At 50.0% G+C, this 25761-nt stretch overlaps 1 protein-coding gene across 1 annotated transcript in view; it reads right to left on the bottom strand.

The window, feature by feature from the left end:
* Positions 1-10546: 10546 nt before the first annotated feature.
* The window catches only part of RPL7L1 (ribosomal protein L7 like 1), a 44829-nt gene continuing 29614 nt past the window's right edge, over positions 10547-25761 (bottom strand). The window contains exon 7 of the mRNA XM_078647231.1: positions 10547-11066. The gene's annotated coding sequence lies outside the window, so the exon portion shown is untranslated. The remainder of the gene's footprint in view (positions 11067-25761) is intronic.

Genomic DNA, 25761 nt, shown 5'->3' with positions numbered 1-25761 from the left:
TCCCTGCAGCCCTGGGCGCTCCTTACGCTCAAGTAATCAGCAGTTGCTTCAGGTCCCCAGGATTAGGAGGGTTAGGCAGGGAGGCCGAGCCCTCTCCTATAAAGGCCCCATGCTTTGGAACTCACTGCCACTTACCCTAAAACAAAACTCCAATTTCCAAACTTTTAGGAAGTTTCTTAAAACTTTCCTATATACAACTTCCTAACTAATGGCAGCCTCTTAAATTCATGATTCAGTTTAACTTCTTTAGTAAAGCGCAAGTGCGGAGATACCCCTTCGGGGGTCGAGTCCTGCGCTATACAAAAACATAAATAAATAAATAAAATGCACATGTGCATAAACCGCAAAGCAGCGTTCCCTAACCTTTGCTTGTTTGCGTGCTCAAAGATCCACGCAGTAGCGCCTGGTGAACGTGTGTGGAGTGGACCAAGTATCTGCTTTACATGTGTAGCCATGATGATGCTGCTAAGGAAGGCCAACGAGGCCCCCTTCATGCGAGGCGGTGCAGCCTGGGTGGAGCAGGAAGTTGCCTTAGCGTAACAAGTTGGAATACATTGGACAAGTCAGTTTGGTGAAAGCAATAAAGTTACAACGTTGTACGAAAGGGCTTGGTTCTGTCAATGTAATACGGGGAATACTAGACACCCAGAATAAAGAGGGTCTCTCCCCCATGGAGCCTGGCTGTTGAAGAAAGCTGGTAACGCAATGGTTTAAGACGGAAGGGGGTACACCACCTTTGGCAGAAACTTTGGGTTAGTGCTAAGAACGACAGTTGAACTTGGAAGAAGGGCTCCTCCACGATAAAAGCTTAGAACCCGCTGACAAGCCAGAAAAACACGACAGCAACAAGGAAGGCAATCTACCAAGATAGGAACTGGAGAGGGCACAAGTGGAGGGGTTCAGAAGGAGGGCCATGGACCAAATATGTACTATATTGAGGTTCCAGATGTACTCTGGGTGCGATGACCCAGTTGATCCATGCCATGAAAGCTTGGATGACTGGGCCAGTCCACATTCAAGACTAGAAGGGTCGTGAACCAGGGTTGTCTGGCCCCCATAGAAGTTACCAGGATGAGGGACACCTGTGGGAGCGTCCAAATCATGCACGGAAGAAGTGGGTGAGGGGGAAAAGCATTTGCAAATATCCCTGGCAGGTTCATCAATCGTGCATTGCCCAAGGGCTGTGGGAGCCTGGCGGCGAAGCTTTGGCAATTTGCATTCTGGGCAGTTGCAAAGAGACCTATGTCGGATAACCCCCAATGACAGGAGTAGGACTGGAGGGTGTGGTTCCCCCTCGTGGACTTGTGGGGGACAGCATCTCTACCAGAAAGTCCTCACCTCCTGAACAGCATGAAGATGAACCTTCTAGAAGTAGGCCGCCCTATGTATGACCTTGTGATACAAGTTAGTGTTGTCTAGAGAGGAGGGTTTGTCCGGGTAGAAATCTGGATCTGTGTCCCCCGGGGGAATCAACAATGTAGTCATCCCACGGGTCGTTCCTAGGATCAGGGTCTTAAAAGGCCTCATTGCATCTACAGGGTATGAGGGGCTGCCCCCTCGAGAAGAGGAATGCAGTGAACCTCTGGAGGAGGTTGGCAAGGAAGACGTGGAGGACCAGTTGGGAGTAGGCTAGTGCTCCTTGTGAGAAAGTGCTCTATTTCTGCATGGTTGCCCCCTCTTTTTGCTGAATTGCTGATGTGCTTTGACTGGGTGTGCCCTGGGCTCCTGCCAATCAGGTACCCACGGCCGAAGGTTCTTTCCCTAAAACTGCATTGAAACTCAATTGGCATCTCTGGCCACAGATCAGCCCCTGGTAAATGGTACCACAGGTACCCAGGGCACTGTGACCAGGAAAGGCCTCTAAGGGCTGCAACACTTATTGTGCCACCCTTAGGGGCCCTGTACCCTGACATACTCCCACTGCCTTTGCAGGCTGCGTGTCTTGGTGCAGAAAAAAGTAGAGTCAACACGGCACACATCCCTGTGTGCCATGCCTACAACACACTGCCCTGCCACAGGTCAGCCAGCCCTCTAGCTTTGTGCACTATGCCAGTGGTGAGGGTACACGTGCCTGAGCCCTGTACCCCTAAAGTGTGCAAGTCCATTCTTAGACATTGTAAGTGCCGTGCTGCCATTAAGAGTATACGGTGCTAGGAGTTTGTCATTATGAACTCCACAGCACCATGATGGCTCCTCTGAAAACTGGGAAGTTTGGTATCAAACTTCTCAGCACATTAAACCCACACTGATGCCAGTGTGGGATGTAATAAAAAATGCACACACAGGGCATCTTAGAGATGCCCCCTGAAAAAAGACCAACTACTAGTGTCCAGACTCAGTGGCTGCTTTCAGCTGCCACCACCAGACATGTTTCTGGACCCCTGGGTCGAGTGCCTGCTGCTCTCTGGGGCCTGAAACAATGCACATCCTGGGACGAGGTGCCAAGCCTCCTCCACCAGGATGTGCAGGGTTCACGAAGGGGAAGCTTCAAAGGCTTGCAGCATTTGTGAGCTTCCCAAGGCCACTTGCTGCTCTCAGCAACTGGTCTCCACTGGTTCTGACCCCCACCTGGTCGGGAGAACCGGCGGGTGTGCAGAAGAGAGGTGTGCCCACCTCTGCCACTCCACCCCTCAGGTGGCGGAGGTGAGATGAAGCCCACACTTCAGTCCCCGCCATCTTGAAGATGGGGGCACTCAGCCAACCAGGGACAGGCTCCTTCCCCCCTCCCACTGGAGGTTGGCATAATAGGGGGTGTACCCCCCCCAGGGAAGAGACCCATTGGTCCCTGCCTTCTGCCTACCTGTAACGCTACTAAATCTAGTATTTAGGGGCACCCCTGAACCTTGCTTCCTCAGACAAGAACCTGCAAGAAGAAAAAGGAGGAGTACCGAACAGCCGTGCCAAAGCTGCAGAGGACGATGCCTACTGACTTGGCTCCAGCCCTACCGGCATGTCCGTACTTTGAACCTGCTCCAGTGAAATCCCTGTGTATCCTGGAGCCAGCAACCTCGAGAACCCAGAGAACCTGCCCTGCCTTCAAAAGAAAAGACTGTCTCCCGTGAACACCGGATTTGTTCACCAACAGACTCCAGCTCCGGTAGGATCTGCACCACTCTGCACCCGGCGCCCATAGCCCAAGTTTGAGAAGCCGAACACCAGGAGGAGGTCTCCCTGGCGATCCTGACCTGAGATCCGGTGACCGTTGACCTGCCTCAAGCCGACGCCGATAGTCTCAAACCGGAAGGTTTTCCCAACTGCGACCAGGAGCTGGTAAGAAGATCTGACCCTAAAAGGCACCCCTGCACCCAACGCCCCAAGGCCTTGGGTGGCCCAACAGATGGTGCCTGACGAACCCCCAGCATCTCAACTTACCTCTCCAAGTGGTGGTCGCACCCAGAATACCTTCGTCCCCGAGCCTGCAGTGTGTTTACAAACCGAAGACTCCCCATTGAAAGCTACAGGGCTCCCAACGCCAAAACAGCACTCTGCACCCGGCTGCCCCAGTGCCGCTGTGGGTGAATCTTTTGTACTGGCCTAAACCCCCATTTGACCTGAGCTCAAGTCCATGAGCTTTGCTCCCACAACCCAGTGGCCTGCTCGTCAGCAGCCACTAACCGGAGGCCCCCTATCCCCATTGGATACCTTACTTGCTAACCAATAACACCGTTTTCCTCCATACGATAACGTACTGTTTTTCTATGAAAAGTTTTTAAGTGTGGAGTTGGAAAGCCCCAAGAAATTCTTTAAAATCGTACTAAATAACAAAAACGCTTTTACTCACCTGTTTACTGGAAATGTCCCAGTGCAGTATCCAGGCATATTGCACTGTGTAAGCAAAGTAATCTGCAAAGTAATATACTGGTCAATTTACAAAAAATCCTATACAAAGTCTATGTGCTGTATGCTGAAAAGCATTGCATTATCAGTAACACGACTGTATACAAAACAGAGTGCATATACAATTGCAATTCAAACTGGTCACAAATTGCATTTCTACTGTAAAGTATTTATTTCTTGCCTGTGACAGGCTTGCTTGGTTCTAGAAAATAAAATAACTAAAAGAATATTTTTATACAAAACCAATTGACCTGAAGTTCAGTCTTTGAGTGTGTGAATTCATTTGCTGACTGAGTGTGTACAACCAATGCTTTACACTGTCCTCTGATACTGGTTTACTGCTCGACCACACTACCACATATCGAGAAGGAGGTGTTATCTACTTTTACCTCTGCCTATTTATTTATTTTTATTTTACAAGTTTTATATTGTGCTGACTAGACCCAGGGGTATCATAGCGCTTTATAGGAACAATGTAGCAGAACTGATCAAAAACATTTGTAGAGTGCAATAACAAACAGCACAATTAGAACAACAAAAAAAGGACACTCCAGGGGCTATTAACAGAGGGACAATACATGAGCCTCTTCTATCAGTGAATACATAGGTTAAAGGTGGGAGAGTAGGGAAAAGACAAAAGGGATGGGTCAAGAGTTTATGAGGCAGGAGTGTGTGGATAGGTAAGGTAGGGACAAGCTCCAGTAGGGAAGGTAGGGGAACAGGTCATTGGAGCAGAGAAGGATTAAGGGCCCAATATGTATCTTTAGATCCTTTTTGAAGCTGGGGTAGGAGAGGTTGCAACGCAGTTGTTTCTGGAGGCTGTTCCAGATGTTGGTGGCGTTAACGGAGAAGGAGCGAGATTGAGTGCGTTTCTTATGGAACAGGGGCAGGACAAGAACGAGAGCGTTGGTACTTCTCGTTGGACGGGAGCAGCCAGCTTTGTGGAGTTTATCAGCAAGGTGCGCAGGGTGTTTTGATGCAGTGCGGGATTTGGCAGGCCTGGCTGGGGAGGAGGGAACTGTCTAGAGAGGCCCCTAACGGAATTGGAAGTGATCTGATGAATGGTATGTGGCCCGAAGACTTATATGGTTGGACATCTTTTGCAGAGAGGAAGTGTTAACATAAAGCAAGAAAAACGTTTAAGGTTTTTACCTCACCAAAGAAAATTTGAAAGCAACTTACACGGGCCAACTACAGACAAAATCTAAGATGTCACAGTTCTAACAAGACACTTAAGTGCAAATCTTGAAAAAGCCATGGTGGCCAAACCAAAACAGGACTGAAGTTCCCTTCCCTCCTTTGCAAAGATAAATCAAGGTAGCTTATCTGTGGTTGCTGCATTACTAGAATCTTAAGTGACCTGTGAAAACGCAAAATTGAAGATCCAATTAAGAGTAATTCCAGGGTATAGAGAACACATATTGACATATCTGGCGGGTCCTGATGAAGGTGGTTTCCATCGCTGTTGCCTTCCACCGAAACGCGTTGACCAAGTCCTTGTAAAATCCCACTAACTAGAGTGGTTATATATGGGGCAATAGACAGAAAATCAACAAAACGTGTTAATGAGTCCGGATATATCAAGTTGTGAATGTGGATGAATGAGAGAGAGTGTTGTGTTTGGTTCAGTTCTTTACCTGGTGATATGGTTATTAGTATGTATGTTATTAGTATGTATATTGGTATAGGAATAATGAATTTTGTATTATGATTTATTGATGATAATGCAATTTGCAGTGAGAACATTCTTTTAAACTGAAAACAATGATAAAAAAGAAATGTTGAATGCGAAAATAATTTCAATAAAAAAAATGAGAAAGTAAAATGAATGTGCTATTGTAGTATGATTATGCCCATATAATCGGAGGTTGTACCCTGAAAATGTAAGAGGTCACAAGGGAGTTTTTTCTATTGTGCTTTATGTGTAATGCATGCAACATTATAAGAGGATCTGCCTTCGATGGGGAGCCAATTGAGGGCTTTGAGGGTAGGGTAGATGTGGTCGAAGCGTTTGCAGTCCGAGATGAGTCTGGCAGCTAGGTTAAGGGCTGCCTTGAGTGGAGCTATGTGGGCTTTCGGAGTTCCAGCGAGGGTAGCATTGCCATAGTCTATTTTTGACAACACCAGTGCTTGGACCACTCATTTGAAGTCATCAGGAGGAATGAAGGGTTTGATTTTTTTTTTAGATGGCGGAGGGTAAAGAGAGCTCCTTTAGCTGAAATGTTTACGTGGGAAGTGAGAGTAAGGCTTTTGTCAATGGCGATGCCTAAGGATTTAACCGAGTTGGATAAGGTGAGCGGGCAGTTGAGAGCATTAAAGTCATGAATCCAGTCCTAGATGGGGAGTGGGTTGTTTTTGGGAGAGAAGAGGACATTGTCGTTTTTTTTAGGATTGAGTTTGACCCGGTTTGGATCTTAGAGAGGGAGGGTACAAGGGGGACTGGGAGACTTCATTATCAGTTGGCAACACAGGTGGAGAGAGGGTTTGAGGCAGGGAGTGCAGAAGGGGGTCTTGAGGTTGGGAAGATGAGGTGTAAGGGGGAGGATTGGATAGTAGGTAGTACAAGGTGCAGAAATATTGTTCAAAGATGGTGAGGTGGTTTTCGGAAGCTTGAATGAGGATGTTGCCGGGTTTGAAGATGGAGATGTCGATTTCACCGGGGAAGTTTGGGGAGGGGGTGGAAGATAGTTTAAAACCATATGGGATTTTACATGATTTAGTGATGAGGAGGTGGTGGAGGAAGATGTTTTTCCATTTGGGGGGGCGTTTGGAGAAGATGTCGTTGGTTTTAATTAAGGAGGTGAGGCTGGCATAGTGATCAACGAATAAAGTTTCATGATGATAACTAAGTAATTTAGGTTTAAGTTTTTCTTCGCATTTTTGGAAAGGTTGGAGGGGTAAAGGATGGGCCATGAGGCAGGGCCATGCCTATGTGATGGGGGAGTCCTGTGGTATGAGGGGGTGATTGAGGTGTGAGGTAGTGATTAAGGGGAAGCAGGACGGTTTAAGTGAAAAAGCCAGAGCAGGAAGCTAAAAATACCATGAGATATTTACACATAACGAAAGACCTAGACAAGCTTAGTAAGCACGACAGAAATAGGGGAAGAGCGGGAGGACAAGTCAGGGGAAGAGGAGTGGTATGAATCAGAGGGGATCAAAACGTGAGTAACAGAGGGAAATAAATTACACGGAGAGGACAGTATTGGAATTAGCACGTTTCAACAAATAAAATCTACTTCTGGCAAGTGTGTTCAAAAAGTGAGTAACAGAGCGAGTACATGTAGGGAGATAAATTACAGGGAAAGCCTACCTTTTGGGTTCCACTGGACTCTGTGCACATACCTTAGTTTGGTATCGCATATACAGAGCCAGCTTTCTACACTCCTGTCCTGATGTTTCCTGTGCTTGAGAGCTGACCACTCAGGCCAGACTTTTATCACCTCCGATTGATAGGCTCATCCAATCAAAGGGTCTGCTACTTTTGCATCCTGAATACACCTCCGATCACACACCCTTCATGGCATGTTCCATGCATGCACAATTTCACTCCATGTTTTCCGGGTACCAGCCTGTGCAAATCCCTAAAGAGGAATTTTAATTAACTTCAGGCCAGGAATCACCGACTAGTGGGGGATGGTCCTCATAGCAGAGTTAGTGCAGCTAAACCCAGATAAGAGTGGAGTGTCTATCCCAGCTCACCAGGCCTTTCCAAGGAAATAGGGAGGGGGACGGGGGAGATGGGATGTTCAGCAGAACAGGCAGCTCGCATTCCTCACACTGGCTCAACTCACCATTCGTCCCCAGTACACCCACGGGCTCTCAAACACACATCAGGTAGACAAAGGCAACAGGCCCACAGGCATGGCAAACTGCACAGAGTTGGTCAGGAGGGTGCCTAGGGACTCACCCCTCATGACTATAGATTTATTGCTGCCACCACGGTCAGTCTACCACAGCCTTAATAGAGAGGGCAGTAGCCACTCTCTGAAAAATAGGGGTGCACTAGGCATGCCCCCTCTACCTCAAGCCAATCTCTAGGGTCTCAATCCATGTAAACAGGGAGACCCTCAGTGGACATGTACGATTGTCATGCTCACTGAGATAGGGATCTAGAAACTATACAGTAGCTTTTGAGTGACTTGCCTGGAGATTAGCATAAGGCAGGGGAAGCACTCTCTCCAGAGACATGCAGGAGACTTCCCGTCCCAACACAAGCCCTTCCCACTCTCTTCCAGAGTACGTGCCCCCAATGCCTTTCCCACTCTCCTTCGGAGTAAGTGCTCTCAATGTTTTTCAGTGGTCGAGGGCTCCGGAGAGCTTTGGTGCCTCATGTATAATACACTTACAAACATACTGTCCCGTAACAGATGTTTTGCAGGCAAAACTGTAGGATTTCTTCTGATCCCACAGTAAACCAAGGTTACAGACTCTGCGCTGGTCCGACCTCAGGAACTTGGTCCTGCACTTAGGACATAACTAGAACCTCATATGCTGTGGCCTCCAAATATTCTGCTCCCGACAGTCGTATGGTCTTTTCATGCGTTAAGGAATGTGAATCGAAGAGCCAAGCAATTGAATGATCTACTGCAGCACGCCGACCCCGGAGCTCCCAAAGTTTGTCCATGGGCATCAATTCACCAAAATGCCATGGGTAGCAGCAGTGACAACATACAACCTTTGACCTTAATGACATTGCAGGAAACATGACCCAATTTTTTTTTACTGATAAAGGCATGTTCCGTGACCCAAATATCACAATTGACGATGGCAGTTTCATTACGCCATGGTTATAAACATAACACATGTTTATTTCAGATACCTCTCATTCCTTTGTCCTGACTTGACCTTAGTTCTGCGGTAGAATGCTTGCCCTGGATTGTAGGGAGTGAGCGGAACGAGTAAGCCAGACCTCTTCTGGAGGGTTTTGATAAATGCTGGAAGCACTGAACGAGCGCTCTGTAATCATCTAATGGGACCAAGGCATTGCAACCTGATAGACCCAAGCACTGGACCCCATTATTCTTTTTTTAAATGTGGTACGGGTGCCACGATAGGGCACAAATAACCTCTGTTGTCGAGAATTGACCCCATATCAGAAAGAACAAAATATACCGGTGGCAAAAATGTTACAATTTATGTTGTGCATATACTATAGGTGACTGGTGCCAAACATTACCTCAATAGGTCATGGCCAGCATTTTGTCATGTTTGTGACCCTTCCATGTACCAGGTTTTCCACCTTTATGCCAAGAATTACCTCCAGGGTGCCAGTACCAGTATTTTGACACGGCCAGAAATGTCTTCAAGTATACCAGTATTTTTCCATGTGTGCCTTGTACCACCTCTAGCGCAGGTTGTTTACCCTGGGCGTGTCTATAAGGCAATAATTACCTTCAGAATGCCAGGACCAAGAACAAACTTTAAACATAATATGTTCTCACTCACATTCACTCTCACAGTCACTCACTCATATATATTTACTCGTACACCCCATTACACTTATTCATTCTCACTCACTCAATCTCCGGTCACTAACTCTTAGTGACTTTCACTCACATCTATCACAAATACACACTCACACCAAACACGCACACAACATGCATCTAAGACGGTTTTTATTAATCACAGCTGCCAAAGGCCCCATTCCAGCAAAGTGGGCTCCATTGGTTATTACACTACAAGTGGATAATAAAATATTCACCATTTATAGAAGCAAAAATAGGCAGAAAATAAGGAATGCAGAGCTGCCCTTGTGTTCTCGGCACTCATTTTGCCACCTCTAGACAAGCTATGAGTTGAATCTGTGACCCCTAAATGAAGTCTCCGGGTGAGGGGCTGATTCCGAGCTCGGTCGGAGGGGCTCCGAACGATGGCCGGAGCCCTTCCGACCGAACCGTGTCGCATGGATTCCTTTTCGACCGAGACATTCTGATGGGTTCGGTCAGAAAGGAATCCAACTCGGATTGCGGACGACAGGCTCTGAGAGCCTGTTCGCCCTCCAGAAATCCCTCAGTACTCCCCCGATCGCCCCTTTACGACCGAGGGAGTATGATGGCAGCTTTTCACTGCCTTTTCGTGCCGGTGTTTCCGGTACGAAACGGCAGTCGGAAACTGTCTCTGGGGGTCCCCAGCAGGGCCCCCTTTGGTGTGAGGCCACCGAATGGCAGCCGTTGATCCCTGCACCCGGCACCTTGGGGTGCCGGCCACAGGGTGCAGGGATGAACTGCACCCCTACTTTCAACAATGCAGGCATGCATTCCGCTCTGAATGCATGCCTGCATTGTAAAGTATACGAATGTGCCCAAACCCTGTTCGGTCGCATCGCACTAGCAGGGCCGTAACCGACTACAGCAGGTCGGTCAGTTACGGCTCCTGTCCGATGTCAGATGGACTCAGGTCCGTCCAACATCGGAATCGGCCCCTAAGTCTGAAACCAATGTGAGTAAAAGACAAAGAAAGGAGTCTGCGTGTTTTGGGGCACGATCACATTGAAATCTGTGAAGGAAAGCATCTTGCAACATTCAAACCCAACAAGATGGCTGGAACAAAAATAAGTACTGCGAACAGACACCGATTATCAAACATAAGGCAGGCAACGCTTATTAATGAATATATCCACAGGGCATGCACTACCAACTGATGCTGGGAGGTAACAATACAGATCCCAACCTAGGCAGCTTCCCACCACCCCAGTAATAATCACAAACACTTGTCAAAAACCAGATTTATTAATATCGTAAGTCGAAAATGTCCAGTGGAGGTCCGAGTACTGATGTTACCACAAGACCCACCTGCTCGTACGGTCCAAACCCATGGGGTTCAATCCAGCACATTGTCAGTTCCACCAGGTTCACCTTGGGTCGCAGGGGGGCAAGAACTCGAGTGAGTTACACATCCTGGTCTCGAAGATCGGAGAAGACTACCACAGACCACTGGAGGGACCCGTCAATCCATCCTGGACAGCCTTCCGACTGGGCCATCATTGGAGGTTTCCACATTGCTACTTGTCCACGTTTTTAGACACCGAGAACCCCAAGATCAGTCAGTTGTAGGTTGGGCGTGCTAGAAATCGCAGGACGCTGGCTGAGAGAAGAGCGGAGAACGATGTGCAGCACAAAGCGATCCGAGAGGCGAGCACCTGGTCGGTACTGATGGGAAACACAAGGGCTTCTTCACACATTCTTCTGGGCCATACACAGTACAGCGCCGGAGTCAAGCTGGAGATTGGCCTGAAGAGAAATAAAACATTCATTTAATCAGCAGCTGACCTTCCTTCAGGCACTCTTACGTCCTCCCTGGCCTCTTTCACTATCAATCATACAGCTCAACCCAGACCTCCCATTCACAGCGCGTGCACTACAAAAAATATACACACACCTTTCTCCCCTCAATGCCCCCTCTATTCCCTTGCTCCTCCAGGTACGTGGGCAAGATAGTAACGTATTTTGCTTCTTTTTCATTGCCGGGACTTCACTGTAGAGGTGGACAGGCTGGTAATGAGTTTGCTTCTATTCATCTGAAACCACTAGGGAGGTGGCAGGCTGTGAATAGATTTTCTTCTGTTCCCAGGACTCCACTAGGTAGGTGGGACGCTGGGTTATGAATCTAACAAAGATATCATTGATAGTGAATTGATTATTGCAGGGAATTAGGTTTTATTTTTCATAAAAAAGATCTTTAATAAGGGAATCTAGCAAGAGAGAATTCTGGCACAAAATAAATCTTATGGAGAACATACGTATTTACCATTAAAGCGCTTATTGGCTAATCCTGAAGTCACAAACTAGAGAGGTAAAGAGTCCGACAGCTTCTCAAACATGTCATATGAAAGAAGAACAGTTTCTCCAATTGTTGCATAATATGCGGTTGTCCCAATGATACGGCGTTCACTAAAACCCAGACATCCTAAAACTAGATTGTACGCTGTCAAGGATGCGAAGAGGATTGCTACTTACCCTGTAAGCATCTTTTCTTGGCATGTAGTGTTGTAGATTTGCGTGCTATGCTGTGATGCTGTCTTAGTGTACCTTTGTCCTGTGTGAGAAGCTCCGGGCTGAGATGAAGCTTCTCGTGTGGGCCTAGGGAGAGCTCCAACAGTGCTGTGAACCATGATTGGGGAGCCCATGTTGGTGCTACGAGTATCATCGTAAAGGATGCTTGCCTGAGCTTTCACCACTAATGGAAGGAGGGGGGAGCGGGTATGCAAATATCCCTGACCAGTTCATCTCATCTATCGAGCGTTGCCCTTGGATTGGTGGTGTGGGTACCTGCTTGCAAAGTTTGGGCATTTTGCATTTTGTGGGTTTGCGAACAGATTTGCGGAAACCCCCATCTTTGAAAGTATGAGAGGAGGGCTTTGGGGTGCAGTTCCCATTCGTGGACCTCTTGCTGCGTCCTGCTTAGAAGGTCTGTAACTTGATTGCTTGTCCCTAGAACATGCTCTGCAATGAATATTGCGATGTATCGCTAAACTCCAGATTTTCTGTGCTAAACGTGATCATTGGAGTGTGTGTGCTCCCCCGGGTTTTGTATGTAATTCATAGTTGTCATATTGTCTGTTCGAATTAGGACACCTTAGTGTGGTAGGAGAGGTAGGAATGCTTTCACTGCTAGGGGAAGAGCTTGCAGCTCTGGATAGTTTATATGGAGATCCTGGTGTTTGAAGTTCCACAATCCATGAATTTATTGGTCTTAGAGATGAGATGCCCAGCCCATAAGAGAAGCATCGGCTGTCCGTTATTTCTGGAACGGGTTCTTGAAACGGCCGCCCTTTGGATACGTTTTGTGGATTCCTTCACTGCAGAGAGTGATGGGTGGGGCCATCCACCAACACTAGATCCTGAAGTTGACCCTGTGATATGTCCATTTTTGTGAGAGACGTACTTGGGGAGGTCTCGTGTGTAGCCTGGCACGTGGAACTGCTGAAATACAAGACGCCGCCATGCCAAGAAGTCTCATGAATATTTCGACTGAGATTAGAGTCCCAGTTTCGAATTGTCGGATTAATGTTACAATGTTTATTCTGTCGCCATCTGGATATGCCAACCCCAAATTTGTGTTTGCGAGGAGGAAATTTGGAGGAGTTGTAAGAAAGTTTTGAAGACGACCCGACAAGTGTTAAATGATCGGGGGGGGACTGTAAGAAGTATGTTGCTTGGTAGTTGTGTTAGAGTTACGGATATTATTTCCGCAACCTCTTCCTGAAAACTTGGTTCCTCTGTATGCGGCCCTGTAAAAGGTTTTAGCAGCATAGGTTTAGTCCATGATTTTCATATGCTGACCCTGTGTTTTCGAAGGAGTCAGATCTTGCACCTTGTTTGTAGTTTGGCCTATGCAATGAACTACGATAATTACTTGTCTGTAGATTATCTATTGATTTTGAAACTGTGAGAAACTGCCTCTTTGGACTTGGTTAGCCCCCACTTTTTGCGTGGTTTTGACTGTAGTGCACAGGGTCCTTTCCAACCAGGCCCCCGTGCTAGTGCTCTTCCCTAAAAACATCCACAATTGGTACCTCTTCTCCCCTGTAAGTCCCTGGTAAGTGGTACCTGGGGTACCTAGGGCCTGGGAGCTGAAGAGGGTCCCCTGGGACACACGTCTGGGCATACTCTGCCAACTTAGTGCGAACAAAGCAAACACAAGATGATGGATTCACCAGATCTGTGACCGAGGGAGAGTGTCTGAAAAGTTTCAGCGCTCCGTCCATCATCTCCTTATGTTTGCCCTAAGTTGGCAGGGTATGCCCAGACGTGGGTCCCTTGCTCACTTTGCCACAGGATTCAAGATAGCCTGGATGATGAGGGGTGTTACACAAAACCGTCCCAAGATGATAGTTTCCGGTCCAGGGAAGACATGGCTTGGTAGTTCAGGATGGACTGTTCCCATGAGGCACAGGGTCAGACTGATTTGCATATGACGAAGGCTGAACAGGGGTGGCAAAGTGAGCTAAATAACGATGATGGATTCAACACAGATCTGTAACGGGTTGAGGGGAGAGTTCAGTGTTCCGTCCATCATCTCCTTGTGTTTGATATTTAGAAGGACACTTCAGTCAGAAACAGAATGGAGCGCGTTCCATTAGTAGATCATTCTCCGATAAAGTTGAAGTGAAAGAGGCCCAGACGGGCGCCAGCCCGTAGGCAGAGAAGGCGAGACCAGCGATGCAGAAGGGTAATGGCTCGGAAATCTATCTACATGATCGACACAATAACATCGACTGAAGATCTACTAGCTAACCGAAGAAAGCACGAAAGAGTCTCGAACCAGAGAGCGAGAGATTACATCTGAACAAGTCGGTGGAAAAACACAATCTGGCAATGAAGTCGCTGATCATGCACAGTATCACCAAGAGGAGGAGCCACACAGCCTCATGACTCCAAGAAAACTTCTTGGGACAAAAACAACTTATAATCATCAGAGCCCAACACTAGATGGCGGACTTATGCACAGCATGTGCATCTACAGCACACATGCCTCGAACACAAGGTTATCTGGATGTGGAAACAGCTGGAATAAGTAGAGGTTGTGACAGGTCTCTAAGCGGAAACTAGGCGCGGTTTGTTAACACCGATAAGAAAAGGAAGTGATCCTTGCAAGACCAGAACACAACAGACCCGGTGTCCCGAGATTAACTCTACTCAGTTCAGAAGAAAAACCTATTTTTCAGGAACTGAAGCAAGGTCCCCCCTCCAATAAATGTTAAATGAACGAACAAGATACTCACCAATACAAATTAAGAATCCCCCGTGTATGTCTAACAGGAGCAGGTACTATGCTGCACATATGCATCTATACATGCACACAAGCAGCATAACGAATAGTTTTCTTACCTGTCGGTGTAGTTTTGCAGCTTGAAGATCTTTCTGGATTCACTATGCTGTGCATTATTCCGCGGTCTTGTGGTTGGGTCCGGATTCGTAGTCTTTTCTTTGTTTTTTTTTTTTTTTTCTCTTTGCCCAGGTGGGCGTCGGCGTCACACCCCCTTTGGGTGTATTTCCGGTGACGTCGGCATGCTTCCTGCGGAAGCTCCCACTCTTGGGCGCCATCTTCGGGTTCTTTTTTTCCGTGTTTCTTTCGTTTCCGAAGTAATGGCAATGTTCTTCTTAGTTTGTATTTACCGCTTTGTATTTTCAAAGTCTATTCTTTAGTTAACCACCTCTTCTCTCTCCAGCCTCATCTTTCTGGCGGAGGTGGGTGGGTTCGCTAGTGAATCCAGAAAGATCTTCAAGCTGCAAAACTACACCGACAGGTAAGAAAACTATTCGTTTTGCAGCGTGAATCTTTCTGGATTCACTATGCTGTGCATAGATTTTGTAGCGGTTTCTCATCTCTGTGGCGGCTGGGTGGAAGATGAGCGTTGGGTGTTGAATATGTGCTGTAGCACCTTCTGTCCCACTTGAGCTTCCTTGTTCATTTGTATGTCCACACAGTAGTGCTTCGTGAACGTGTGCACCGAAGCCCATGTTGCCGCCAGGCATATGTCCTCTATGGGTGTGTTAGCCAGGAAGGCTATTGTAGCGCCCTTCTTCCTGGTGGAGTGGGCACGTGTCCCCTCAGCCAGTTCCTGTCCTGCCCGTTTGTGGCAGAGTTGGATTGTTTGTGCGATCCATCGTGCAATGGTCCTTTTGGTTACTGCTTTGCCCATGAAGCTGTTTGCGAAGGACACAAAAAACTGTTTCGTTTTCCTGTGCCCCTTTGTCCTTTCAATGTAGTGCATGACTGCCCTTCTGGCGTCCAGGGTGTGCAGAGCTCTCTCTGCGCTGGTTGTGGGTTTTTGGAAAAAACTCGGTATCTGTATAGACTGGTTCATGTGAAAATTGGATACCACCTTCGGCATGAAGTGTGGGTCAGTCCTCATCACAACTCTATCGTTGTGTATTTGTATGTATGGTTCTTGTAGCGTCAGCGCTTGAAGCTCGCTTACTCTGCGTAAGGACGTTATCGCAACCAGGAAGGCTGTTTTCATAGTTAGCATCTTTAGGGAGGCCTTGTGAAGTGGTTCAAAGGGCTCTTTCATGAGTTCCGTTAGGACTGTGTTCAAGTTCCATGCAGGTGGCGGCACCCGCTTGGGTGGTGCGATCCTTTTCGCTCCTTCTAGGAATCTCTTCACCACCTGTGATGTGAAGAAGCTCCTGCACGTTTCTCCCCTTGTGTAGGCTACTATCGCTGCCAAGTGAACTCTTAACGAGGATGAGCTAAGGTTCTTCTCCAGTAAGTGCGTCAGGTACCTTAGCACTGTGGAGTCCCTCTTCATCTTATTGTGGAGTCTTTCCTGTCTGCACCATATTGTGAATCTTTTCCATTTCGCAACGTAGCACTTTCGAGTGCTGGGCCTTCGTGCCTCCCGAAGTACCCTCAGGGTGCTTTCTGGTAGTCTCAAATGTGCGAACTCTATGTCCTCAGGAGCCACGCTACTAGGCTCATGCTCTCTGGCTCTGGATGCAGTACCTCTCCGTTCTGCATGGACAGTAGATCTTTCCTCCTGCTGAATCTGTGGGGTGCACACTGTGTCATCTCCATGATCTGCGAGTACCAGGTCTGCCTCGCCCACTGCGGTGCGACCAGTATCAGTGTCATGTTGCTCGCTCTGCACTTGCTCAGTACTCTGTGCATCAGTGGTATCGGGGGAAAGGCGTAGGCAAATGTCCTTGACCAATCTATCCATAGGGCATTCCCCAGTGTCCCCTCCTCGGGCTGCCTGGATGCGAAGTTTTGGCATTTTGCATTCTGGCGTGTGGCAAACAGGTCCACCGATGGTGTCCCCCACCTGTCGAACAGGTATCTTGTCTCCTGAGCATTGAGCTCCCACTCGTGGGATGCCGATGTCTGCCTGCTGAGCCAATCGGCTTGTATGTTGTCCTTCCCTGGTAGGTGTATGGCTAGCAGGTCTATCTTGAGAGGGATGGCCCATCTCCATATCTCCTGCGCCAGCGTTGAAAGCGGTGCGGACTGTGTGCCCCCCTGCTTGTTGATGTAGAACATCGCAGTGGTGTTGTCTGTTTGTATCAATACCCTGTGCTTGTACAGTCTTGTTTGAAAGGCCTTCAGTGCAAGGAAGATTGTCTTCAATTCTAAGTAATTGATGTGCTTTGTGGCATCCGTCGGTGTCCACAGTCCCCTCACCTTGAGCTCCTCCATGTGAGCGCCCCATCCCTTCAGGGATGCGTCTGTGGTGATGGTCACTGTTGGCGTTGGGGGCGTTAGAGGCTTTCCCCTTGCTATGTTCTCCATGGTCCACCATGTCATCTCCTTCTGCACTGCGTGCGTTACAACCACTAGATCCTCCCAACTGCCTGTAGCTTGTGACCATTGCTCCTGTAGCCATTCTTGAATGGGTCTCATGTGGAGTCGTACATTCGGTACCAGGTGGATGCATGATGCCATCATCCCCATGATCTTGCTCGCCGTCCTCACTGTCCGAGCTTGTCCCTTCCGGTAGAGGCGAGTTTCCTTCACCAGCGCCCTCGCCCTCTTCTCGCTGGGGAACACCTTGCCCTGTAAGGTGTTGATCTGTGCTCCCAGGAAGATCTTCACTTGTTCCGGCTCCATTGATGATTTCTTCCAATGGATGGAGAACCCCAGGTTTATGAGCGTGCTGGTCACTGTATGTGCGTGCAGCTTGCATTTCTGGTATGAGTTTGCTTTCACCAGCCAGTCGTCCAGGTAAGGGTATACATGTATTCCCTGCCTTCTTAGGTGCGCTGCGACTGCTGCGAGGCACTTTGTGAAAACTCTTGGTGCCGATTTTAGACCGAAGGCCAGTGTCGTGAACTGGTAGTGGCTTTCTCCGACGGTGAACCTGAGCATGTGCTTGTGCTTCCTGTTCATTGGGATGTGCAGGTATGCGTCTTTGAGGTCTATAGTGACCATGAAGTCCCCGGTCTGCAACTGTGGGAGCACCTCTTGCAGGGAGGTCATTTTGAATTTTTGCGTTCTTATGAATTTGTTCACGAACCGTAAATCGAGAATGGGCCTCATTGTCTCGTCTACTTTTGGTACCAGGAAGTATGTTGAGTATACTCCTGTGTTTCTTTCCTTGAAGGGTACCCTTTCTATGGCCTGCTTCTGCAGGAGTTCTTTTGCTTCTTCCTGAAGGCACTGCAGCTGCTTGCTTGCTAGCGGCTTTCTTCTTGGTTTTCTGTTTGTTGGCCTCGCCTCCAACTCTATGCAGTATCCGAATTGGATAATGTTGAGGATCCATTTGTCTGATGTGATTCCTCTCCACTCCTGGAGGTGGAATCTTAATCTTCCTCCCACTGGTGTCCTGTGGTCGTAGGTGTCTAGTTTGTCTTGACCCATCTGTACGTGCTGCCCCCTGGGATCTTTTTTGTGGGTGGGCACACGGATTTTTTTGAAGTCACTTGGAGGTGGGCTGCTGGCCCCCTCTTCTATTTTGTCCCCGTCCATTTCTCCCTCGAAAGGACTGGCCTCTTTGTTGGTACTGCCAGGGCTGTTTCTGATGGCCCTGCTGACCCTGCGAGTCTGCCTGGTGCGTTTGCTGGAAAGCCTGGTGTGATGTACCTGGCTGGTTTCCGCCTCTTCCGCCGGGCCTCCGTGACGGGGTGCCCCTCTTGTTCCCTCTGAACTGCAATGCTCCCATGGATCTTGCTGTTTCGTTATCCTTCTTAAGTTGGCTGAGTTGCTCATCAACTGTTTGTCCGAAAAGCGTACTGCCGTTGAATGGTGTGTTCAGGATGCTGTGTTGCACCTCCGGTTTGAAACCGGATATCCTGAGCCAGGCGTGTCTCCTTTCCGTGACGCCCATCATCATGAGCCTGCTGGCGGTGTCTGCCCCATCCAGGGCCGTCTTAAGGCAAGAATTTGCAGCATTCTTCCCCTCTTCAATTAGCTTTTCGGCTTTCTGCTTGGCATCCTGGGGCAAGTCCTTCACCAACTGCCCCAGTCCCTCCATGATTTGGTACATGTGTCTGTTTACCAGGGCGTTGGAATTAGCCATGCGCCAGTGGGTCGCGGCATTCCGTTCGATCCTTCTGCCCACCAGATCCATCCTTTTGCTCTCTTTATCCGGTGGCGGGCCCGAGGTAGTGGGTACGTTAGCCCTCCTCCTTGCTGTGGCCGTGATAATGGAGTCTGCGGAGACCGTGCCCTGAATGTAGGCCGGGTCCTTTGCGGCATGCTTGTACTTCTTCTCAGTTCTGGGAGTTACTGCCTTGCATGTTGCGGGCTCCCTGAAAGCTTCCTTCCCCTGAGCCAAGACGCTCTCGAGCATCGGGAGGAACTGGCTCCTCGTTTGTGTTGGGAGCAATGTTTCCAGAAGGAAGTCTGCTTTCTGCTTCTCTTCGTCGAGCTTGAGCTTGAAAGCTGCTGCGGCAGATTGTATCACCGCGTTGTAGGCCCCGATGTCGTCCGGCGGCGAGGGCCTCGAGGGGTAGGTGTCGACCACCTCCTCCGGGCTGTCGGTGTCGACATCGATGTAATCTACCTCCTGAAGGTCATAGGGCGCCGACTCTGTGTCTGTCCTGCCCTCATCTTCCTCCCCATAGCTGTAGCTCTCGTGGGGATTCTCGTACTCCTCCTGGTCGTCGAACACCTCGACGTCCTGGTCTTGCTCGGTGACTTCGGCGACCTCTTCTTCTTCCTCCTCGACCGCCTCCAGCACTGGTGGCTTGGTCTTGTGAGGGATCGTGAAGGCCTTCATCCTTGCGTCGAAATCTTTTTTCCGCTGCATGAAGTTCTCCATTTCTGCCTCGAGGCGCCTTCTTTTCTTTTCCATCTCGGCCGCGTGTTCCGCGTCGGATGGTTCCGCCGCTCTCTTCGACGGATGGCTCGTCGCCGTGCCTCTCGGAGTCGAAGTTTTCGACGTCGAACCGGATATCGGGTCTCTGGTCGTCGTCGACAGTTTCGGGTCTTTCTCCCTCGTCGATCGATCCTTTTCGGGGACGATTTTCGACGTCTTCTGCTGATCAGCAGCTCTCGGCGCCGGGGACTCCTTCTCTGAGGATCCGCTGGGCCTGGGAGTAGTCGCGGACGCCGCCTTTTTTGGCGTCGGCGCTTTCGGGGTCTTGCCCTCGATTTTTCGAGACTCAGAGTCTCTCGGGTTCTTGGGGGCCGAAGAGTCTCCTACCTTGTCAGAAGTCTTCGTGTAATCGGTCTCTACGACCGTGTAGCTGTCGTCTTCGGCGGCAGCGTTGTCTTCTTCCTCGGAGGACATCCCCAGCTCGTAGAGCGACGGGGTCGGGGCCTTCCCCTGCAGGGCGGCGTGTGCTACCCTCTGCCTCTCTCTCACACGAAGGGTCTTCGGGGTGAAGGCGGAACAGGCGTTGCAGTCTCCGCTTTCGTGGTCCACCGGTAGGCAAAGGTTGCATACCGGGTGCTGGTCCTTCTGCGCGTACTTGTGGTGGCAGTTACGGCAGAACTTGAACGGCGTGTTGTCCATCCTCGAGCGTCCAGGGCCTCTCTGGTCGCGTGTTCGTCGACGGTCGTCGAAGATCTGGATGGAAAACGCCTTATCTTTGCTTGTCTTTCGTCGGTGAAGTCCCCTGGAGTCTTCAGATGACTTCTCCTCGTCTTTTCTGTATTTTCTTTCTTCTTTCTCCAAAAATGTCTGGAGCCCAAACGGGAACGATCCAGACCCGACCGCGGAAAAAAAGAATCTGAAGATGGCGCCCAAGAGTGGGAGCTTCCGCAGGAAGCATGCCGACGTCACCGGAAATACACCCAAAGGGGGTGTGACGCCGACGCCCACCTGGGCAAAGAGAAAAAAAAAAAAAAAACAAAGAAAAGACTACGAATCCGGACCCAACCACAAGACCGCGGAATAATGCACAGCATAGTGAATCCAGAAAGATTCACGCTGCAAAAACATGCATACAAGTATACATATTTTAATGGGATTTTTTCCATTGCTACTATCAGTATTCAAGCCCGTCCACATGAACCCAACAGTGAAGGCGTTCTGTCTCACAGCAGCAACCCCTGCAGCTCTGCAAGAACCGTATGTAAACTATTTGGCTCATCGCTGCAGGGCTGATGCCATTAACAGCGTGTTAAATACTAAGAGAACGCTCAACAAGCTGATGAAAAACCTGAATGACACTGGCAAGAAAGCCAATGGCTGAAGGTGGATTCCCCATCGCCCAGTCTTGGTAGCATTCCTCAGGCAATCAGATTTTGCACTTTTTTGCAGTCAGTTTCCCCCCATTCGCCCATTTATCCACACAATTAAATTACTCAGTTTTTCTCCATTTACAATAAACACAGAATGGTTCCGAATGGTGCCCTTAAGATTTGCCCTCATGTGACCCCTCTTTCATACCCTGGTACAAAGCTGCCTGTCGGCAGACAGGTTAGACGCCAGCACCTTTTCACTGGGTACAATTCAGATTGTTGAAGACTTCATTATGCATTCATGAATGTGCCTCAAAGCTACAGGACTATTTTCCGAGCAGCTGCTGGGAGTTTTCCACTAAGCCCGGGGCACCCACTAAACACCTGGCAGTGGACGAGAGGTAGGGAGGGCACACCGACCTCCACGGCTTCAACTTCACAATGCGCAGATAGCAGTCTGAGCAGCAGTGCCCTCCCTTCTCTCACTGGGCTGTGCCCTCCCTTCCTCACTGCACTCTGTTCTTTCATCTCTCACTGGGCTGTGCGCTCCCTTCCTCACTGCACTCTGTTCTTTCATCTCTCACTGGGCTGTGCGCTCCCTTCCTCACTGCACTCTGTTCTTTCATCTCTCACTGGGCTGTGCGCTCCCTTCCTCACTGCGCTGTTCTTTCATCTCTCACTGGGCTGTGCGCTCCCTTCCTCACTGCACTCTGTTCTTTCATCTCTCACTGGGCTGTGCACTCCCTTCCTCACTGCACTCTGTTCTTCCTTCTCTCACTGGGCTGTGCACTCCCTTCCTCACTGCGCTGTTCTTTCATCTCTCACTGGGCTGTGCGCTCCCTTCCTCACTGCGCTGTTCTTTCATCTCTCACTGGGCTGTGCGCTCCCTTCCTCACTGCGCTGTTCTTTCATCTCTCACTGGGCTGTGCACTCCCTTCCTCACTGCACTGTTCTTCCTTCTCTCACTGGGCTGTGCCCTCCCTTCCTCACTGCACTCTGTTCTTTCATCTCTCACTGGGCTGTGCGCTCCCTTCCTCACTGCACTGTTCTTTCATCTCTCACTGGGCTGTGCGCTCCCTTCCTCACTGCACTCTGTTCTTCCTTCTCTCACTGGGCTGTGCGCTCCCTTCCTCACTGCACTCTGTTCTTTCATCTCTCACTGGGCTGTGCGCTCCCTTCCTCACTGCACTGTTCTTTCATCTCTCACTGGGCTGTGCGCTCCCTTCCTCACTGCACTCTGTTCTTTCATCTCTCACTGGGCTGTGCGCTCCCTTCCTCACTGCACTCTGTTCTTCCTTCTCTCACTGGGCTGTGCCCTCCCTTCCTCACTGCACTCTGTTCTTTCATCTCTCACTGGGCTGTGCGCTCCCTTCCTCACTGCACTGTTCTTTCATCTCTCACTGGGCTGTGCGCTCCCTTCCTCACTGCACTCTGTTCTTCCTTCTCTCACTGGGCTGTGCCCTCCCTTCCTCACTGCACTCTGTTCTTTCATCTCTCACTGGGCTGTGCGCTCCCTTCCTCACTGCACTGTTCTTTCATCTCTCACTGGGCTGTGCGCTCCCTTCCTCACTGCACTGTTCTTTCATCTCTCACTGGGCTGTGCGCTCCCTTCCTCACTGCACTGTTCTTTCATCTCTCACTGGGCTGTGCGCTCCCTTCCTCACTGCACTGTTCTTTCATCTCTCACTGGGCTGTGCGCTCCCTTCCTCACTGCACTCTGTTCTTTCATCTCTCACTGGGCTGTGCACTCCCTTCCTCACTGCACTCTGTTCTTTCATCTCTCACTGGGCTGTGCGCTCCCTTCCTCACTGCGCTGTTCTTTCATCTCTCACTGGGCTGTGCGCTCCCTTCCTCACTGCGCTGTTCTTTCATCTCTCACTGGGCTGTGCGCTCCCTTCCTCACTGCACTGTTCTTTCATCTCTCACTGGGATGTTCGCTCCCTTCCTCACTGCACTCTGTTCTTTCATCTCTCACTGGGATGTGCGCTCCCTTCCTCACTGCACTCTGTTCTTTCATCTCTCACTGGGCTGTGCGCTCCCTTCCTCACTGCACTGTTCTTTCATCTCTCACTGGGCTGTGCGCTCCCTTCCTCACTGCACTGTTCTTTCATCTCTCACTGGGATGTGCGCTCCCTTCCTCACTGCACTCTGTTCTTTCATCTCTCACTGGGCTGTGCACTCCCTTCCTCACTGCACTCTGTTCTTTCATCTCTCACTGGGCTGTGCCCTCCCTTCCTCACTGCACTCTGTTCTTTCATCTCTCACTGGGCTGTGCGCTCCCTTCCTCACTGCACTGTTCTTTCATCTCTCACTGGGCTGTGCGCTCCCTTCCTCACTGCACTCTGTTCTTTCATCTCTCACTGGGCTGTGCACTCCCTTCCTCACTGCACTCTGTTCTTTCATCTCTCACTGGGCTGTGCGCTCCCTTCCTCACTGCACTGTTCTTTCATCTCTCACTGGGCTGTGCGCTCCCTTCCTCACTGCACTCTGTTCTTTCATCTCTCACTGGGCTGTGCCCTCCCTTCCTCACTGCACTCTGTTCTTTCATCTCTCACTGGGCTGTGCGCTCCCTTCCTCACTGCACTGTTCTTTCATCTCTCACTGGGCTGTGCCCTCCCTTCCTCACTGCACTGTTCTTTCATCTCTCACTGGGCTGTGCGCTCCCTTCCTCACTGCACTCTGTTCTTTCATCTCTCACTGGGCTGTGCACTCCCTTCCTCACTGCACTCTGTTCTTTCATCTCTCACTGGGCTGTGCGCTCCCTTCCTCACTGCACTGTTCTTTCATCTCTCACTGGGCTGTGCGCTCCCTTCCTCACTGCACTGTTCTTTCATCTCTCACTGGGCTGTGCGCTCCCTTCCTCACTGCACTCTGTTCTTTCATCTCTCACTGGGCTGTGCACTCCCTTCCTCACTGCACTCTGTTCTTTCATCTCTCACTGGGCTGTGCACTCCCTTCCTCACTGCACTCTGTTCTTTCATCTCTCACTGGGCTGTGCGCTCCCTTCCTCACTGCGCTGTTCTTTCATCTCTCACTGGGCTGTGCCCTCCCTTCCTCACTGCACTCTGTTCTTTCATCTCTCACTGGGCTGTGCACTCCCTTCCTCACTGCACTCTGTTCTTTCATCTCTCACTGGGCTGTGCACTCCCTTCCTCACTGCACTCTGTTCTTCCATCTCTCACTGGGCTGTGCGCTCCCTTCCTCACTGCGCTGTTCTTTCATCTCTCACTGGGCTGTGCCCTCCCTTCCTCACTGCACTCTGTTCTTTCATCTCTCACTGGGCTGTGCCCTCCCTTCCTCACTGCACTGTTCTTTCATCTCTCACTGGGCTGTGCACTCCCTTCCTCACTGCACTCTGTTCTTTCATCTCTCACTGGGCTGTGCACTCCCTTCCTCACTGCACTGTTCTTTCATCTCTCACTGGGCTGTGCGCTCCCTTCCTCACTGCACTGTTCTTTCATCTCTCACTGGGCTGTGCACTCCCTTCCTCACTGCACTCTGTTCTTTCATCTCTCACTGGGCTGTGCGCTCCCTTCCTCACTGCACTGTTCTTTCATCTCTCACTGGGCTGTGCACTCCCTTCCTCACTGCACTGTGCTTTCATCTCTCACTGGGCTGTGCACTCCCTTCCTCACTGCACTCTGTTCTTTCATCTCTCACTGGGCTGTGCCCTCCCTTCCTCACTGCACTCTGTTCTTTCATCTCTCACTGGGCTGTGCCCTCCTCACTGCACCCCGTTCTTCCTTCTCTCACTGGGCTGTGCCCTCCCTTCCTCACTGCACTCTGTTCTTTCATCTCTCACTGGGCTGTGCGCTCCCTTCCTCACTGCACTGTTGTTTCATCTCTCACTGGGCTGTGCCCTCCCTTCCTCACTGCACTGTTCTTTCATCTCTCACTGGGCTGTGCGCTCCCTTCCTCACTGCACTCTGTTCTTTCATCTCTCACTGGGCTGTGCACTCCCTTCCTCACTGCACTCTGTTCTTTCATCTCTCACTGGGCTGTGCACTCCCTTCCTCACTGCACTCTGTTCTTTCATCTCTCACTGGGCTGTGCGCTCCCTTCCTCACTGCGCTGTTCTTTCATCTCTCACTGGGCTGTGCGCTCCCTTCCTCACTGCGCTGTTCTTTCATCTCTCACTGGGCTGTGCGCTCCCTTCCTCACTGCACTCTGTTCTTTCATCTCTCACTGGGCTGTGCGCTCCCTTCCTCACTGCACTGTTCTTTCATCTCTCACTGGGCTGTGCACTCCCTTCCTCACTGCACTCTGTTCTTTCATCTCTCACTGGGCTGTGCCCTCCCTTCCTCACTGCACTCTGTTCTTTCATCTCTCACTGGGCTGTGCGCTCCCTTCCTCACTGCACTGTTCTTTCATCTCTCACTGGGCTGTGCACTCCCTTCCTCACTGCACTGTGCTTTCATCTCTCACTGGGCTGTGCACTCCCTTCCTCACTGCACTCTGTTCTTTCATCTCTCACTGGGCTGTGCCCTCCCTTCCTCACTGCACTCTGTTCTTTCATCTCTCACTGGGCTGTGCCCTCCTCACTGCACCCCGTTCTTCCTTCTCTCACTGGGCTGTGCCCTCCCTTCCTCACTGCACTCTGTTCTTTCATCTCTCACTGGGCTGTGCGCGCTCCCTTCCTCACTGCACTGTTCTTTCATCTCTCACTGGGATGTGCGCTCCCTTCCTCACTGCACTCTGTTCTTTCATCTCTCACTGGGCTGTGCACTCCCTTCCTCACTGCACTCTGTTCTTTCATCTCTCACTGGGCTGTGCCCTCCCTTCCTCACTGCACTCTGTTCTTTCATCTCTCACTGGGCTGTGCGCTCCCTTCCTCACTGCACTGTTCTTTCATCTCTC

This window comes from Lissotriton helveticus, chromosome 6 (genome assembly GCF_964261635.1).
Source record: "Lissotriton helveticus chromosome 6, aLisHel1.1, whole genome shotgun sequence".
NCBI lineage: Eukaryota > Metazoa > Chordata > Amphibia > Caudata > Salamandridae > Lissotriton > Lissotriton helveticus.
This window is presented reverse-complemented; position numbering and strand designations above follow the sequence as displayed.